Genomic DNA, 20,036 nt, shown 5'->3' with positions numbered 1-20,036 from the left:
TCTTTCTGGATATTTGCAGGGGGGACATGCTGGGATCATTTTGGAGCAGTTCAATTTGTGTGCGCCATGTGTCATAATCAGTTTCATTGTTAGGTCTGGGAACCTTACCGGAGAAGGGACGGAGTCTCACCTGGGACTGGATGTGTGGGACAACATCTTGCCTTCGTACGATATGCTCTACCACAACCTTCTGAATGTCAGGTGGGTTCAAGTCACTTACTGAGAGGGACGCTGCTCTCCTTCCATTAGTGAGGGGAACATCATCAGTGGCACCAGTATCACTTGGTGTAACATCTGAATGTGAGGTGTGACACTGTCGCTCTTTAGAAGCGGGCGGAGATACAACAGTGGTCTCGACATACGTGGGAGAAGGTTCTTCAGTGGTAGGTCGCATGGCTTCAACATCCTCCCCAATCTGACACATCATCTCCTTCAGCACCTCACCGTAGTCTTTGCCACTCAGCTTGGCTAGTTCCTTGAGTTCCGCCAAGTAGGTTTTTGTAACATTACTCCCAACCGTGGTAGTGTACATGCTACTGAGTGTTTTAATTTCATAGACAACGCTGGGATCAGCTTGTGCTGTGTATGTGTATGGTAAACGAGGTTCTAAACCTTCTAAGGCTGAACTGCTAGAGTATTCTACGATCAGGTTTTGGTAGAAGTTGGACAGTGAATCATCAACAAAAAGGACTCTTGTGATTTTACCATACTGTTTCAGAAAGTCAATGACCTGTTCATCTTTCTCAGATACCTGTGTTATCCCAGCGACAACAACCGCATTAGGTATTTTGACACCAGACTTTTGTATGAAATCCATGCTGGTCATTGCCTCAATATTGATGCTCAAATCAATTGGCTCCTGGCTGGCTCGCCACTTCTGTAACCAACTTTAAGGTATAAAGGTGAATTACAGCGCAATAATTACTTGGGCTCGTAATAAGACCCTGGCCAGAATCAGAAGACACCAAATTCGTATGGAGCCAAAGTATTGAGCAGCAATAATGACCTGGACACAATGTTAACTTTTGAGTAGCCACTCTTGTATTGTTACAAAGTATAACAGGTATTTGTCCAATTTGTACAGATAAAGTATAAAATAAAATAAATAGTGTGCACACTCAACAAAATAAAAGTACTCGTTGGGGCCCTTTAAGAATTTAGAGTTAAGCTGGCGATAGCCAACTTCAAAGGTCCTTGTGAATGTAACTGGAATGTATGAGTGTGTGGTGTGTATCTTCTTTGGGGTAGATCGTCCTCAAAGTGGTTGGCTCGCCATCTATCACAACCAGAATATCGTCCTGGTCCTTGGACTTTTCCGTCCTCTCCAAAAAACCTGACCTATAATCCAGGTCATAAAATGTACATTCTAATCAGTCTGTTTCAGATGCATTGTTTAAGGTTAAAATACAAAATCAAAATATTGCATCACCTCATATTCATTGCATCAACATCTTAAATCTTATCAAATCTCACAGTTCTGTTGTACAACATTCAATTTTCAAGCATATCAAATATGAGAACTAAACATCTAAGTTGCTCAAATATTTCTCTATTCATGTAAACATTAATTAAACAATACTTATGGTAAGTAACCATTGACACTCAAAATACAATACACCATAACAAATTCAGAACTATGTGCAAATAAGCAACAAAATATACATGTGAGTTCAGTTCAGAGGCATTAAAGCAGTGTGCTTAATTTCTCCACGCTATAGGCCTATTCGTGAGAGAGAAATGCACTAAAAATTACCCTCTAGATTACTTTAAACTCACAGTGAACTGACAAAATTTAGCTTTAGAGCAGCTAAGAACATGTTGCTCACCGTTGCTCTGTTTCACAAAAGCCCAACACACACTGGCGTTGGAATTGCAGCAGCTCTCCGGATGAAAGGTGAGTGGTTAGCCTGTGAGACACCGAGCTAGCATTAGCATGATCGCGACGGTAAGTCTCTACAAGTTTTTTCCATCAGAACAACACTCGTCTTACCGACGTTGCCTCTCTCCTTCATCCAGCCACTCGACTCCGGACTTCCAGCAGGTAAGTAGGCTGGTTTTCCTTCCTCTCAATCCTGAGTTTTCCTCTCTTTTGTCTGTGGATTTCTCGGTTTGAGTAGCAGATGCCTCCACTCCTCTTGCTGAGATAAGAAAAACCCGGGACACCATGCACCTCCACCTCACTTCCTGGCTGACAGGGTCAATGCGGCCTGGGTAGGCTCTGATTGGTTGCTGAGCTAGGTGCCCTCACGTGGGGTGAACTGAGAGGTGCATTCAATGGTCATAGGAAATACGACGCTTGTTGATGTGGACAGTTAATATAAAGAGAATAAGTATGATATTTTTCATCTGGGCTACAATATGCTGTAATGATATTTACATTATGAAAACATGATTTTGGACATTTCAAGTTTTTCACTTCGGCAGATAAAATGAATTGAGCAAAATCAACTCAAAATATTCCCACACGCCAGAACGTCCTCTCTTCCTCGCTGGCTCCATATCTGTCAGTGGAATGATCACCTCGTCGCTATCTGTCACCATCAACACACTCCACGAATCCCGTGGATGATTCACTTCCTTATATCTGTTTGAATCAGGTACCGAAGCAGTTACGTGCGTAATGAAGCTTCGGACGTCACTGGTCACGTGACTTTTGCCAAACGAAGCAAGCCTCGACACAGTGCTTCTGAACCAGTGTGTTGTTTTTTTCGACACACGCTCCGGAGCGTCAGCTTCAAGCGGGCCATCACTACTATAGACTTTATCAAAGTAGATGTCTTTCTGAATGTGCTGTAACTAAGTTTAAGAATATAATCCACCCACTGTTATCATCTTCAATGCCCTGTACCAACATAGAGCAGAGCAGCTATCTGATTGCTACCCCCAATTTCACCTCCTCACTACATACGACTCTGGATACTGTAGCTCCTGTGAAAACTAAGGTCTCTAATCAGAAGTACCTGACTCTGTGGTATAATTCTCAAACACGTAGCCTAAAGCAGATGACTCGTAAGCTGGAGAGGAAATGGCGTGTCACAAATTTAGAGGATCATCATTTAGCCTGGAGAAATAGTTTGCTGCTTTATAAGAAAGCCCTCCGCAAAGCCAGAACATCTTACTATTCGTCACTGATTGAGGAAATAAGAATAACTCCCGGTTTCTCTTCAGCACTGTAGCCAGGCTGACAAAAAGTCAGAGCTCTTTTGAGCCAACCATCCCTTTAACGTTAACTAGTAATGACTTCATGAACTTCTTCACAAATAAAATTTTTATCATTAGAGAAAAAATTACCAATAATCATCCCACAGATGTAATATCTACAGCTACTCTTAGTACCATTGATGTTATATTAGACTCTTTTTCTCCAATTGATCTTTCTGAGTTAACTTCAATAATTACTTCCTCCAAACCATCAACGTGTCTTTTAGACCCTGTTAGGTATTTTAGTACCATGGGAGCATTTACTGGATATTGTTTTATAGTGACATTATACAGGAAAACTCTGTCATTCAATAAGGCCCCTTTGTTTTAGTTATTTTTCTCTTTGACCCAAGAATTGATGTGTGAGAATCACAGGCTGGTACAAGGTTGAAATACCACAGAGATCACTCCCTCAGCTACATTAGTTTCTAAATCTCTTAGGAGACACCTGTTGAAGGCCAAATGGTTTGTTTCAGAATTCACTAATGAAAGAACTCTTTATTTCGTGCCTTGAAAATATGTCGCTGAGATAATCACCATTGTAGCTGAACTGATAAACTATACAAAGGGTGCTTCTTCACCCAAGGGCAGGAAGACGCTCCCTTATCTTGGTCTGTACTGGTTTAAACTGATAATCTGCTGTCTCATGAATTTTACCCTCTATATAAACTGTTGTACTTGTGAATAAAGTTGAGTCAATTTGGGAAGACAACCTGAAGCAGTCTCTGTTTTCTTGTTCTCCCAAGCTGCTCCCGAGCTCGTACTAACACGCTGAATGGCATGCTTGAATATTACTTGAGAATATATTTGACTGTGTTACAGACTAAGGGACATTCTCTGCTGATAGGTGAAGGTACATTCTCTGCTGATAGACGTCCACGCCTCGGAGGAAGCCGATCTGAATAATCAAGATGGCGCCAGTATGTTCGGCTCGCCGTCACTCCACCTGTTTTCTGGTTTTCTGTTTGCTGTTCATTGCCTTAACTGTGGAAATTAACTCGCTCCGGACTTATGACCGAAAAACTCTTTTTATCATCCGAGACTCGGCAGTGACAGCACCTTTGTCCTTTGTTTTTGATGGGCAAACAAGCAGTGCGCCTCCACCGCTCGATGGCATTCCGCCTTACCTACGTCGCACCTGGTTCCTCCCTCCCAAGCTACACCGGAGAAAACGCTGGAGAAGACGAGGGAAGCGAAGTGGTCTCCTGGCTCGTACAAAGGCATTCCTGTCACTTTCTTGCCTGGCTGATCCTCTCCTTGTACAAATGGGTTTCTGCTACTCTGCCACTGTGAGAGGCTCACTCCAACCCAGAGGACCCTGGGTGCGCACTGTCTCTCCAACTCCGCCTGGTGCTGCTCCTCTTTCACCGGTGGGCCCGCTTCTCGGCCCACGCTTCCTTCAGTCGTCTGGTTCACTCCTCACCATGCCAGCGGTGGCGTCCTCCTCAGGTGAGCGACTCTCTTCCACCTCCGGCCCGCGCCTGATGCCTGCTCCTCTCCTGCGTGACTCTCAAAGTACGTCGCTGGTTGCTTCTGTTCCGGGTGTTGGGTCATCGGCTCCTCTCCAGCCACGGATCCGCAGACTTGGTATCGTTATTTCAAACCTCCGCCCACTCAGCCGCACATCAACCCCGATGACAGCTACTGATCTCACCTTATCTATGGCTTTGATCAACACTCGATCTCTCTCCAATAAGACGTTTCTACTCAAGGATTTTTTCTCTTCTCCTGAACTGGATTTTATGTTCCTGACTGAGACCTGGCTACATGCCGGTGAGACTGTGGCTTTCTCTGAGCTTCTTCCTCCAGGCTGTTGTTTTTTCAACTCTCCCAGGTCTTCTGGTAAAGGTGGAGGCCTTGCCTGTGTTTTTAAATCAGTTTATGACTGTCATCAGATTTCATCTTTCTCCTTTTCCAGCTTTGAACTGCAGCTTTTTTAATTGAACTCATCTACTCCATTACTGTGTGCAGTAGTGTACCGTCCTCCCAAATTCAACAAGGACTTTATCAGTGAGTTTGGGGAATTCTTATCAGGACTTTCAGTAGATTTTGATCATTTTCTTATTGTTGGCGATCTGAACATCCATGTGTGTTGTCCATCTAAACCTCTGGTTAGAGACTTTGTATCACTGCTGGACTCTTTTAACCTGACTCAGTGTGTGTCTGGCTCCACACATGAGAAAGGTCACACACTGGACCTCGTCATGTCTCACGGCCTGAGTATCCACGTCTCTGAAATCTGTGAGAGTGCGTGTATCTCTGATCACCTTCCTGTTCTGTTTTCTGCCACTGCAGATTGTTCTGTTGCTGCAGTTAAAGCTCCTTCACGCCGCCACCGGATCATCAATACCCATGTACCATCCCAGTTCTCTGCTGCTTTCAACAACTCTGAGCTCTCCACGGTGGACTGGATTGACTCCCTGTGTGCAGAAGATTTAACTGCTCTTTTTAACTCAACATGCACTTCTATTCTGGACTCCATCGCTCCCCTAAAATCACTCCGTCCCAAAGCTCACGCTGAACCCTGGATTACAGACTCTGTTCGTGCTCTCAGGCGCTCCTGCAGGTGTGCTGAGAGGAAAGTGGAAAAAGGACAAGCTGCAAATCTCCTTCAATATCCTGAGAGACTCTCTTTTAACTTATCAGAAAGCTGCTAAAGAGGCTAAGTCCTCCTACATATCTAACCTGGTCAGCAGTAATGTCCATAAACCTCAGACTCTGTTTCGTGTTTTAAACTCCATTGTTAATCCTCATACGTCCACCTGCCTCACACCTTCTGCCACCCTCTGCAATGACTTTTTATATTTCTTTGTTAATAAGATTTCCTCCCTGCAGTCTGTCATTCCACCTCCACTTTTCAACCCCCGTGTTTCTCCCTCGTGCCACTCTGCCTTTAACCAGTTTGAGCTAATCTCTCTTTCCCAGCTGCATGAAACGGTCTGCAAGGTCAAGTCTACCAACTGTTCCACTGACGCTATTCCCTCTCGTCTTCTGAAGCAGGTCCTGGACTCAGTTGGACCTGTCCTTCTGGTCCTGATCAATGCCTGTCTCAGCTCTGGTTGTTTCCCAACACTTTTTAAGCATGCAGTTGTTCAACCTCTTCTCAAAAAGCCTAATCTGGATCCATCTATACTCTCCAATTATAGGCCCATTTCCAATCTGCCCTTTCTGTCCAAAGTACTGGAACGAGTTGTCCTCAGGCAGCTCCAGTCGTTTTTAGACAACAACAGTCTCTATGAGAAGTTTCAGTCTGGTTTTAGAGCTCGTCACAGCACTGAAACCGCCTTACTGAGAGTTTTTAATGATTTGCTTTTAACTGTAGACTCTGGTTGTGCTGCAGTCCTAGTAACCTTAGACCTGACAGCAGCCTTCGACACTGTTGATCACAACATACTGTTATCCCGCCTAGAACACTGTGTCGGTCTGAATAGAATAGAATAGAATAGAAAGGTACTGTTTTAAAGTTTTTCCAGTCCTATCTGGATAACAGGAGTTTTTCTGTTCACCTCGGTGACCTGTCATCTCCCAGAGCTCCTTTAACTTGTGGTGTACCTCAGGGGTCCATTCTAGGCCCCCTGCTGTTTATTCTGTATTTGCTCCCTCTGGGCGATGTGCTGCGCAAACATAATGTGTCCTTCCACACCTTTGCTGATGACATTCAGATCTACCTCCCTCTGAGGTTAGACTGTAAGGACTCTCTGCAGCCGTTATTCTCCTGTTTGTCTGACATTAAGACTTGGATGGCTCTTAACTTTCTACATCTAAATGAAAGTAAAACTGAAGTCATTGTGTTTGGGCTTCCTAAAGACCCCAACCTTTCCTTTGATTTTATGGGACCCCTAACTTCCAAATGTACTTCCTCCATTAAGAGCCTCGGTGTTACTTTTGACAGTGCTTTTAAATTTGATAAACAAATCAGCTCCGTAGTCAAGGGATCTTTTTATCATCTACGGATTTTAGCTAAAGTCAAGTCCTACCTGTCCAGGAACGATCTAGAAAGGGTGGTCCATGCTTTTATTACTTCACGGCTGGACTACTGTAACTCCCTTTATGCTGGTTTAGATCGTTCCTGCCTGCATCGCCTTCAACTAGTGCAGAACGCTGCTGCTCGCATGCTGACCGGCTCCAAAAAGAGAGACCACATCACTCCGGTCCTCTGCTCTCTCCACTGGCTCACAGTTGCTTTTAGGATTGATTTTAAAATTTTACTGTTGGTTTTTAAGGTTCTGAACGGTACTGCACCTCCTTACCTGGCAGAGCTTCTTAGCATTTACCGCCCCAGGAGATCTTTGAGGTCAGCAGACCTGATGCTTTTAGATGTTCCCAGGTACAGACTAAAGACTAGGGGAGAGAGGGCTTTTGCTGTGGCTGCACCCAGACTGTGGAACAGTTTACCTCCTCACATCAGATTCTCCACAAGCCTTGGAACTTTTAAAATTGCTCTTAAAACTCACCTCTTCTCATTGGCTTTTAGCAAGGTTTAACTTATTGTTTTAATTTATTGTTTTATCAGTGAGGTGTTTTATGTACTTGTGTTTTATTGTATTTTATATTTGTATTTTATTGTACAGCACTTTGGTCAGCCTCGGTTGTTTTTAAATGTGCTTTATAAATAAACTTGACTTGACTTGACTTGATCCACGGATTAGGCCCTGGAAGCCGTTTCCTTCAGACCCCATTCCTACGAAACTGCTCAAAGAAGTCCTGCCATTAATTAATTCTTCAATCTTAAATATGATCAACCTATCTCTAATGATCGGCTATGTACCACAGGCCATCAAGCTGGCTGTAGTTAAACCTTTACTCAAAAAGCATCTCTAGACCCAGCAGTCTTAGCTAATTATAGGCCAATCTCCAACGTTCCTTTCATATCAAACATCCTTGAAAGAGTAGTTGTCAAACAGCTAACAGATCATCTGCAGAGGAATGGCTTATTTGAAGAGTTTCAGTCAGGTTTCAGAGCTCATCACAGCACAGAAACAGCTTTAGTGAAGGTTACAAATGATCTTCTTATGGCCTCTGACAGTGGACTCATCTCTGTGCTTGTCCTGCTAGACCTTAGTGCAGCATTCGATACTGTCGACCATAATATCCCATTAGAGCGATTAGAACATGCTGTAGGTATTACAGGTACTGCACTGCAGTGGTTTGTATCATATCTATCTAATAGACTCCAATTTGTTCATGTAAATGGAGAGTCCTCTTCACACACTGAGGTTAATTATGGAGTTCCACAGGTTCAGTGCTAGGACCAATTCTGTTTACACTATACATGCACCCCCTAGGCAGCATCATTAAAAGATATAGCATACAATTTCACTGCCATGCAGATGACACCCAGCTCCATGAAGCCAGATAACACACACCAATTAGTTAAACTGCAGGAATGTCTTAAAGACATAAAGACCTGGATGGCCGCTAACTTTCTGCTTCTTAATTCAGATAAAACTGAGGTTATTGTACTCGGCCCTGAAAAGCTTAGAAATATGGTATCTAACCAGATTCTTACTCTGGATGGCATTACCTTGGCCTCCAGTAACGCTGTGAGGAACCTTGGAGTCATTTTTGACCAGGATGTCCTTCAACGCACGTATTAAACAAATATGTAAGACTGCGTTCTTCCATTTGCGCAACATCTCTAAAGTTAGAAATATCCTGTCTCAGAGTGACGCTGAAAAACTAGTTCACGCATTTATTACTTCCAGGCTGGACTACTGTAATTCATTATTATCAGGATGTCCAAAAAACTCGCTGAAAAGCCTTCAGCTAATCCAAAATGCTGCAGCAAGAGTCCTGACAGGGACTAGAAAGAGAGAGCATATTTCTCCTGTTTTGGCTTCCCTTCAAACCCAGAATTGAATTCAAAATCCTGCTCCTCACATACAAGGTCTTGAATAATCAGGCCCCATCTTATCTTAATGACCTTGTAGTACCATATCACCCCATTAGAGCACTTAGAGCACTGATCCTGAATCCTCCCGTAGTTATGCTGCGATAGACGTAGGCTGCCGGGGATTCCCACGATGCATTGAGTTTTTCCTTTCCAGTCACCTTTCTCACTCACTATGTATTAATACAGCGGTCCCCAACCCCCGGGCCTCGGTACCGGTCCATGAGTCGTTTGGTACCGGGCCACGAGAGTTGAGAGTTGAGGCTCAGGTGTGAAATGTATGGTTTTCAGGATTTTTATCGTTTTTTTAGCGTTATTTTGTTATCGTTTTTATCGTTAACTCGGTTTTCCTGGGTCTTTTCACGTGTGTTATGAATAAATCTTCTTTTTTACGGTACCGGTACTAGGCCAGTCCGTAAAAATATTGTCGGGCATGAACCGGTCCGTGGCGCTTAGGGACCGCTGTGTTAATAGACCTCTCTGCATTGAATCATATCTGTTATTAACCTCTGGCTCTCTTCCACAGCATGTCTTTTATCCTGTCTTCCTTCTCTCACCCCAACCGGTCGCAGCAGATGGCCCCGCCCCTCCCTGAGCCTGATTCTGCTGGAGGTTTCTTCCTGTTAAAAGGGAGTTTTTCCTTCCCACTGTCACCAAAGTGCTTGCTCATAGGGGGTCATATGATTGTTGGGTTTTTCTCTGTATCTATGAAGCCCCTTGAGGCGACTTTTGTTGTGATTTGGCGCTATATAAATAAAATTGAATTGAATTGAATTACGGACTAAACCTGGGACATTTGTGGCCCCAGTGCATGTGCCCTATCTGCCTTGTTGGTGTCCTTGATTTTTAAAAGTAAAATGTCTTATTATGCTATAAATAAAGCCAGAGAGTGAAATCTGTGCTACACACAGTGGGACACTGCCATAGACTGGTGACCTGTACAGGGTGTACCTTGCTCAGTCTGTGACAGCTGCTCCAGCCCTTCATGACCCTGAATCAGATACACCATTAAAAAGGGGGTGGATGGATTGACAGGGGATCAGAGGTATGGTGGACTGTAACTAAATAATTAAATAGAAAAAAATTAACTGTAAAAATAAATCTGTTAGGGTGCCTGGGTTCGTTGACCCAAAATTTTGAGTTTTACATTATTATTGAACTTTGATTTTGCCATTATTTATCATTTCTAGTCTTTTGGTTTCTTAGAGTTCTGTCTTCTGGTTTCTGTCTCTGTGTTACATAGTTGTTCTGTCTCCCCCTGTCTGCTGTATCCCCTCGTCAAGTCCGCGTTGTCTGTGTTATGTTTCCTGTTTTACTTTGAAAGTCCATGTCTCATGTTAATGTATCTGGATTTGCTTCCCTTGTCTCGCTACCCTTATTTGTCCCAGCTGTGTTTCTCTGTTGTCTCCCATTCCCTGATGGCTCTCTCTGGGTATGTAAGCCCTGAGTTTTCTTTGGTCTTTGTCGCGATCTCCCTCATCCTATGCTGTGTGTTCTGTTTGGCTGCCTGTGTAAGTTTCTTTTGGTATTCTTGCTTTTGTTATATTTGTGTTTAGCGTTAAAGCTGTTTTAAGTTCACACTTTTACCTCCAAGTGTCTGCACATTGGGTCCACAGTTCCTGCCTGCACACAGCACATGACAAAATCATTGTGTAAAAACAAAACAAAATGCTGTCTTCTTTATTGACCATTTACCGTCAAACACATTTCAACTATAAGCTTTCATCAGTGCAAACCAAAGCCACATCCCCAGATATAGAACCATGGGAGGTTTAAACACTAATTAGTGTGAATGCTTGAAAAGTTAAATCAGAAGAGCAGGCTGTCTTTACACTGTCACCACGTCCATATAATAAACTCCACAGGCATGAAAAATGAGAATTCAGTAGACATGACATATGTGAGTGAAGTTGCCCCCCCACCTTCTTCAAATCCAACAAAAGTGGTATCAAACGTTTGTGCTGGTTTGTGCTGCAAAAATTTACATTTCTGCTGCTATCATTTTAAAGAAATCCATACAAATTTCTGGAGGTCATCAGAGGTCAACCAGCCCCCCCACATTAATGGAATCAAACAAAACTGGTGTCAATCAACTGTGCTACGTTTGTGCTGGTTTGTGCTGCCTCTGTTTTAAAGATATTAATGAAAATGTAAAGGTCAAAAGGTCAACCAGCCCCCCCCCACACACACATTAATGGGATCGAACAAAATTGATGTCAAACGTTTGTGCTGGTTTGTGCTGCTAAAATTGTTGTTTGTGCCGCTATCATTTTAAAGATATTCAAGAAAATTTGTAGAGGTCATCAGAGGTCAACCAGCCCCCCCACATTAATGGAATCAAACAAAACTGGTGTCAATCAACTGTGCTACGTTTGTGCTGGTTTGTGCTGCCTCTGTTTTAAAGATATTAATGAAAATGTAAAGGTCAAAAGGTCAACCAGCCCCCCCACATTAATGGAATCAAACAAAACTGGTGTCAATCAACTGTGCTACGTTTGTGCTGGTTTGTGCTGCAAAAATTTACGTTTGTGCTGCTATCATTTTAAAGAAATCCATACAAATTTCTGGAGGTCATCAGAGGTCAACCAGCCCCCCCACATTAATGGAATCAAATAAAACTGGTGTCAATCAACTGTGCTACGTTTGTGCTGGTTTGTGCTGCCTCTGTTTTAAAGATATTAATGAAAATGTAAAGGTCAAAAGGTCAACCAGCCCCCCCCCCCCCCCCACATTAATGGGATCGAACAAAATTGATGTCAAACGTTTGTGCTGGTTTGTGCTGCTAAAATTGTTGTTTGTGCTGCCTCTGTTTTAAAGATATTAATGAAAATGCAAACGTCAAAAGGTCAACCAGCCCCCCCACATAACCCAAATCAAACAAAAGTTGATGTCACAGGTTTGTGCTGCAAAAAATTTTGTTTGTGCTGCTATCATTTTAAAGAAATCCATACAAATTTCTGGAGGTCATCAGAGGTCAACCAGCCCCCCCACATTAATGGAATCAAACAAAACTGGTGTCAATCAACTGTGCTACGTTTGTGCTGGTTTGTGCTGCCTCTGTTTTAAAGATATTAATGAAAATGTAAAGGTCAAAAGGTCAACCAGCCCCCCCCACATTAATGGGATCGAACAAAATTGATGTCAAACGTTTGTGCTGGTTTGTGCTGCTAAAATTGTTGTTTGTGCTGCCTCTGTTTTAAAGATATTAATGAAAATGTAAAGGTCAAAATGTCAACCAGCCCCCCCACATTAATGGGATCGAACAAAATTGATGTCAAACGTTTGTGCTGGTTTGTGCTGCTAAAATTGTTGTTTGTGCTGCTATCATTTTAAAGACATTCAAGAAAATTTGTAGAGGTCATCAGAGGTCAACCAGCCCCCCCACATTAATGGAATCAAACAAAACTGGTGTCAATCAACTGTGCTACGTTTGTGCTGGTTTGTGCTGCAAAAATTTACGTTTGTGCTGCTATCATTTTAAAGAAATCCATACAAATTTCTGGAGGTCATCAGAGGTCAACCAGCCCCCCCACATTAATGGAATCAAATAAAACTGGTGTCAATCAACTGTGCTACGTTTGTGCTGGTTTGTGCTGCCTCTGTTTTAAAGATATTAATGAAAATGTAAAGGTCAACCAGCCCCCCCACAGTAATGGAATCGAATAAAAGCCTTCAGTTTTCAGGCCCCTCTTCTGTGGAACCAGCTTCCAGTTTGGATTCAGGAGACGGACACTATCTCTACTTTCAAGATTAGGCTTCAAACTTTCCTTTTTGCTAAAGCATATAGTTAGGGCTGGACCAGGTGACCCTGAATCCTCTCTTCGTTATGCTTCAATAGATGTAGGCTGCCGGGGGATTCCCATGATGCATTGAGTTTTTCCTTTCCAGTCACCTTTCTCACTCACTATGTGTTAACAGACCTCTCTGCATTGAATTATATCTGTTATTAACCTCTGTCTCTCTTCCACAGCATGTCTTTTATCCTGTCTTCCTTCTCTCACCCCAACCGGTCGCAGCAGATGGCCGCCCCTCCCTGAGCCTGGTTCTGCCGGAGGTTTCTTCCTGTTAAAAGGGAGTTTTTCCTTCCCACTGTCGCCAAAGTGCTTGCTCATAGGGGGTCATATGATTGTTGGGTTTTTCTCTGTATCTATGAAGCGCCTTGAGGCGACTTATGTTGTGATTTGGCGCTATATAAATAAAATTGAATTGAATTGAATGTTTCATTAGAGTGGATGTGGCACACTTAATCAAAATGATTTGCCAGTGGGACTGTTTGAGGAAAAAAGCCTCATCGGGTGAGGGATTTCTACGTGCGATCAATGGCACAACTTGTCAAGTCCCAATCCTTGGAAGAAGCAGAGGTCCTAATACGCAGCATTGCTATTGTGGCATTAAGTGAGACAGAAGGCTGTGACAGTTTTGGAAACCTCATTATGTCAGAAGTGTCCAAATCAAATCTGAAAAGAAAAATTTCAGATGAGACTATGTCTGTTTCTGATGACAAGGAAGAAGAAGACATTAGATTGGATCCATGCACAGAAATAAACACCGACTTAAGGCAGTGGGTGGCAGATATTTGTGAGGGGAGCAGGTGCCATGCTGAAGATCATGGTGATCGAGACAATATGCACTATCTACCTGAGCTCGTCCCACACCTAATTAGATTGGGAGGATACCTACCACTCTGGACTGGAGAAATGGTTCCCCTATTTCAGAGCAAAAAACTCACTGCAACTTTAGCTAATGTTGAAGCAGAGTTCAAGAACATTAAACATGGTCTGTTCAAGCATGAAAATCTCCCTATAAGGATAGATAAATTCATTGCACGTCATCTTGGTTTTATTGAAGGGAACATGCGGATCTCTTCTGCAAAACAAATACGAAAAGAAGCAGAGGTTGCCAGACAGGATGGTACAGTGAAGCGTCAGTATCCACACAAAGCCTTTGTGGAGCAGGAAGTGGATGATAACCCCTCTCAGGAGCCCAAAATTGACACAGACATAGACATACAGGAAGGGCACGAAGTACTGCAGTGCGTTTCACGTTGATATCAGGCGCCTCCTAAAAAGGGAAAAGAAAAGTTCATTTAAGGCAAAGTTTTCAGGTGTCATTCTTTGGGGAGAATACATGTTTATGAAACTGCATGACATCAGACTCTACCAAATTTTGGAGACTTTTCTTTTAAGATACAACCTTTCTGTCTCTTGTGACAGAGAGTCTGTTTCTTAATCATTTGACAAAAACCCTACACAGTATTTTAAAATAGTGTTCTCCAGATCAGAGCTGTAATCTATATAGAACATGGGGTTCAAAGCAAGGAAAAATTATGTGTTTATCAGTGAAACCTTTAATTTGTGTTAATTTTATCATTATCAATATATGAAATCTTCACCTTAAGGGACTTAATGAATGGTTTCTTCTAAAAATTAGAAATGATTGAGTCATTTCACATCATATGAAAATATTAATTTTTAATACAAATTTGGCCCTACAAAAATGGAAACTCAGTAACAAAGATAATGGAGATTCTCTAAACACGAGCAAATATCACAGTAAAATTGTTGATTGTGATTTACACATTGGATGTATCCTCAGTGATTTGGTACAATTATACAACATTTTATAAGAACTGAACAACTGATGAAACTAATTATAGGCCAATCTCCAACCTTCCTTTCATATCAAAAATCCTTGAAAGAGGATTTTTGTTAGCTGTTTGATCTGTTTGATCTGTTAGTCAAACAGCTAACAGATCATCTGCAGAGGAATGGTTTATTTGAAGAGTTTCAGTCAGGTTTCAGAGCTCATCACGGCACAGAAACAGCTTTAGTGAAAGTTACAAATGATCTTCTTATGGCCTCTGACAGTGGACTCATCTCTGTGCTTGTCCTGCTAGACCTTAGTGCAGCATTCGATACTGTTGACCATAATATCCTATTAGAGCGATTAGAACATGCCGTAGGTATTACAGGTACTGCACTGCAGTGGTTTGTATCATATCTATCTAATAGACTCCAATTTGTTCATGTAAATGGAGAGTCCTCTTCACACACTGAGGTTAATTATGGAGTTCCACAGGGTTCAGTGCTAGGACCAATTCTGTTTACATTATACATGCTTCCCTTAGGCAGCATCATTAGAAGACATAGCATACATTTTCACTGCTATGCAGATGACACCCAGCTCTATCTGTCCATGAAGCCAGATAACACACACCAATTAGTTAAACTGCAGGAATGTCTTAAAGACATAAAGACCTGGATGGCCGCTAACTTTCTGCTTCTTAATTCAGATAAAACTGGCCTTCAGTAACGCGGTGAGGAACCTTGGAGTCATTTTTGACCAGGACATGTCCTTCAACGCACGTATTAAACAAATATGTAAGACTGCGTTCTTCCATTTGCGCAATATCTCTAAAGTTAGAAATATCCTGTCTCAGAGTGACGCTGAAAAACTAGTTCACGCATTTATTACTTCCAGGCTGGACTACTGTAATTCATTATTATCAGGATGTCCAAAAAACTCGCTGAAAAGCCTTCAGCTAATCCAAAATGCTGCAGCAAGAGTACTGACAGGGACTAGAAAGAGAGAGCATATTTCTCCTGTTTTGGCTTCCCTTCATTGGCTTCCTGTTAAATCCAGAATTGAATTCAAAATCCTGCTCCTCACATACAAGGTCTTAAATAATCAGGCCCCATCTTATCTTAATGACTTTGTAGTACCATATCACCCCATTAGAGCACTTCGCTCTCGCTCTGCAGGCCTACTTGTTGTTCCTAGAGTATTTAAAAGTAGAATGGGAGGGAGAGCCTTCAGTTTTCAGGCCCCTCTTCTGTGGAACCAGCTTCCAGTTTGGATTCAGGAGACGGACACTATCTCTACTTTCAAGATTAGGCTTAAAACTTTCCTTTTTGCTAAAGCATATAGTTAGGGCTGGGCCAGGTGACCCTGAATCCTCCCTTAGTTATGCTGCAATAGACATAGGCTGCCGGGGGATTCCCATGATGCATTGAGTTTTTGCTTTCCAGTCACCTTTCTCGCTCACTATGTATTAACAGACCTCTCTGCATTGATTTATATCTGTTATTAACCTCTGTCTCTCTTCCACAGCATGTCTTTTATCCTGTCTTCCTTCTCTCACCCCAACCGGTCGCAGCAGATGGCCCCGCCACTCCCTGAGCCTGGTTCTGCCGGAGGTTTCTTCCTGTTAAAAGGGAGTTTTTCCTTCCCACTGTCGCCAAAATGCTTGCTCATAGGGGGTCATATGATTGTTGGGTTTTTCTCTGTATCTATGAAGCGCCTTGAGGCGACTTATGTTGTGATTTGGCGCTATATAAATAAAATTGAATTGAATTGGGTCCAACTCCTGCCTGCCGCACAGCGATTCATGACACGGGTCTTTTAACCTAAAAATGTTTTAATGGCCATGAAGAAAGGACTCTTCAATAGATTTTTCAACTCACCTGTGTTTACTGTCTCCACCTGAAATTAATTGCAGTCTGAATTTTTTTTTTCTTCTGTCCTTTTGTCTTCGGTCTTCAGCCTTGGAAGGAAAAAATAAAAATATTGAAAACCTTATTAGCACACTAAATATACAAAACCTTGCTATATTTCAATTGTTTTAGATTGAAGTTGCCACTGCTAGCTAAGTCAGTTTTGAATCATGCTAATGAGAAGAAGAAAAAAAAACCTGCCGAACAATTAGGCTGCTGTTGTAAAAACGCCAACTTTCTTGTGTTGGCAAGTGGTCGTTAAAATGTCATTAAGACCCTTTCTTTTTATGTAATTCTTAGTAAAACTGTTTTAATCGGTTAAAACTGACGACATAATCTATGTTTGAAAAACAGCGCGAACAACAGCGAACCACTATTCACCACCTGGGTCTGTGCTTTTTAACACAACAGCGCATTCGAAATCGAAGTTCTTGCCTGCAACATATTAATATACTTGCTTTTTTACGGAAAAAATAAACATAACGAAGGTTCCGTTTTACTTACAAGTTTCTCCAAATGTGCTCTCCAGTCGCTCGAGAAGGGCAGCCATATTGAACAGAATTTTTTGTCAACGTCGTTCAGGTTAGAGAGAAAACGTCATGACGTAGTTGACATACACATGCGGAGCTCGGAAAAAAAACATTTACTCAAAAATCATAATTAAGAAAGCAGTATTTACTCTTAACTTCTAAGCCATGTACAATTATAACTGTTTGAATCGTTAACAGAACAAAAGTTTTAAGTTCTTTCAACTTTGAGGAATTTCAATTGTTATATCCACAAACTTTATAAGTCAGGTAGACTGTTGGGGTTTACAGTGCAGTAAAACTTGGCAAAGGACAATACTGTGTCATGAACACCTGTGCCTTTGATGCCTTCTGTCAAAGTCTGTGCTGCGCTTACTGTGACAGTCGTACTGCTCAAAACATGTTGAATAGTTCAGAGGAGAACAAAGTATTCCAGCTTGTGAAATCCCTTGCTACAAAGGGTGTCACTCAACATGCCTATTCATTGAGGGCAGAGGTGCTGAGCTCAATATTCTGCCCTGTTCAGTTGAAGACTGGTGTTCATCGTGTTGATGCACAGTGCCATGTGTCCACAGTAATTCAAAAAACAATGACGGAAAATCCAAGTGTTCACTTCACAAGACAGTGTTCCTCCCAGTACTGCAAACTTTACACACCAAACACAAGGCAAATACCTTTTGTTTCCATTGATCTGTCAGTCCTCTCAGCTTCTGGCATAGCTCACCTTCAGTCTGCTGTTGAACAAGGGCTCAACCTTCCAGCATCGCCATGCCTAAGACCAATCGAAAGTCCTGATGCATCTCCAACAGCATTTAAAACAGATTCATCAGGAAAGCAACTTTGCACAGGGACTGTTTGTCACAGTTTCACCCTGAGAGAGCTTGTATGGATTGACACAGACCTTGGAAAATGCTCTACAGAAACTCTGGAGCACAGTTTTCACAGTCCAAAAAGGTTTTTGCTTACTGAATTCCCATCCACTCTGCTACTTCAAGGAGAGAAATTCACACTGAAAGCAGTCATTACATTTCAGGAGGGCCCAACACCAGAAACACTCGGGCATTATATGACATTCTGTAACAGGACCCTGTACATCTGGGAGATGTATGATGACCTAAGAAAGGATGTAACCATAGCATCTGAAAACACCAGCGTATGTCCGCACACTGTGCTCTACACAAAGGAATGATGGCAAGATCTCATGAAAGAAAGTCCTTTTCTAGTTTGTGAGTTAGATGATGGAAATAGCTGTTATTTTTCAGTTATTGTATTAGACTTGTGAGGCTCAGACAGTTCAATGTATTTACCTTTTCTAACAGGAAACATATATACTACATTGTTCTCGTAGTTTTGTATTTTGTTACCAGCAAATAAAGTTTTTTCTCTAACCGAATGCATTAATTATTTTAAATGCTATATTTAACCTAGTTTTTAAATAAGTTATTGCAGTTTGATTACTAGGTTTAAGAGTGTGATCATAAGAAAAAAATATCCAATGCTGGTTAATATCTCTCAATTTCTTTACGGTAAAGAAAGTGGCTGGTTGAGCTTTAGAAACTTTTGGTAATATCTTTAAAATGAAAGCGGCACAAACGACAATTTTAGCAGCACAAACCAGCACAAACGTAGCACAAACGTTTGACACCAGTTTTGTTTGATTCCATTACTGTGGGGGGGCTGGTTGACCTCTGATGACCTCTAGAAATTTTTATCAATATCTTTAAAATGAAAGCGGCACAAACGACAATTTTAGCAGCACAAACCAGCACAAATGTAGCACAAACATTTGACATCAATTTTGTTCGATTCCATTAATGTGGGGGGGCTGGTTGACCTTTTGACCTTTACATTTTCATTAATATCTTTAAAATGAAAGCGGCACAAACGACAATTTTAGCAGCACAAACGTAGCACAAACGTTTGATACCACTTTTGTTGGATTTGGGTAATGTTGGGGGGCTGGTTGACCTCTGATGACCTCCAGAAATTTTGATTAATATCTTTAAAATGATAGTAGCACAAATGAAAATTTTTGCAGCACAAACCAGCACAAACGTAGCACAAACGTTTGATACCACTTTTGTTGGATTTGAAGAAGGTGGGGGGGCCAACTTCACTCACATGACTTTTCTGTTCATTTTAAGCAGCAGAAGTGAGGCGCATGTCTGTGTGCGTGTGTATGGAGCCATTGGGTGCAGTCACTATAGCAACCAGGCTCACACCTGCCTGCTTAACTAGCTCTGTCTCTCACTCTGCCAAGATTCATCTTAAACACTTCTCTTTCAACTGCTGCTGTGTCCTCAGTGTTTGCTCTACAGGTATGATTTTACCCTCAAAACGTTGCCATCGTTGTTCTCTTTCCAACACCTTGTCTTTCAAAGCTCAGACATTTAAAAATTTTAAACTGTGTGGATCCAAGTGGAGGGATCACATTTTAGTCATTCAGTGACTCAAAGAATATGAACTTTTAATATTCATTCAGAGATTTTCTGACTCTAAATTTTCTTTTCTCATTTCTAAGGTTTTTCTAATTTACAATTAAAACATTTTCAGCTTTTTTCCAACTTCTTCTTCTGTGTAAACGTCAGCTTTTAGCACTTCAGCACTTTTGTTTTCAGATTAAATTCTTTTTCTTTTTATCTCATTCAAACTTTTTAACTTAAAATTCAGCAATTAATTCATTTCAATGCATACATTCAGATTCAAGCATTCACACTGCAGTTTCTTCAGAAAATGCACTTTCTAGTTGACAACTAGAATACATACTTACATCATGTATGGACCAATGAAGAGGAAGCCATGAATCAAGCCAAAGTTAGAAACTTAAGAAAACCTTTTTTTTTTCCTTTTCTTTTTTTTACCAATGTTTGTAATTAGGGTGTAGATAGGTACACAAAGCTACATCATCTGGGGCTGGAAAAGAAA

The 20,036-nt window shown here is 41.7% G+C and overlaps 1 pseudogene; it reads left to right on the top strand.

Moving 5' to 3' along the window:
• The first annotated feature begins 1,815 nt into the window (after positions 1-1,815).
• On the top strand, positions 1,816-16,022 carry LOC147336232 (uncharacterized; annotated as a pseudogene).
• Positions 16,023-20,036: the final 4,014 nt, after the last annotated feature.

Source organism: Aulonocara sp. 'chitande type north' Nkhata Bay, linkage group LG3 (assembly GCF_057382095.1).
Source record: "Aulonocara sp. 'chitande type north' Nkhata Bay isolate Kocher_YH1m ecotype deep benthic linkage group LG3, A_spYH_male_GT1.1, whole genome shotgun sequence".
Lineage (NCBI taxonomy): Eukaryota > Metazoa > Chordata > Actinopteri > Cichliformes > Cichlidae > Aulonocara > Aulonocara sp. 'chitande type north' Nkhata Bay.
Note: the sequence above shows the minus strand (reverse complement) of the source record. Positions and strands in the feature narration are given on the sequence as shown.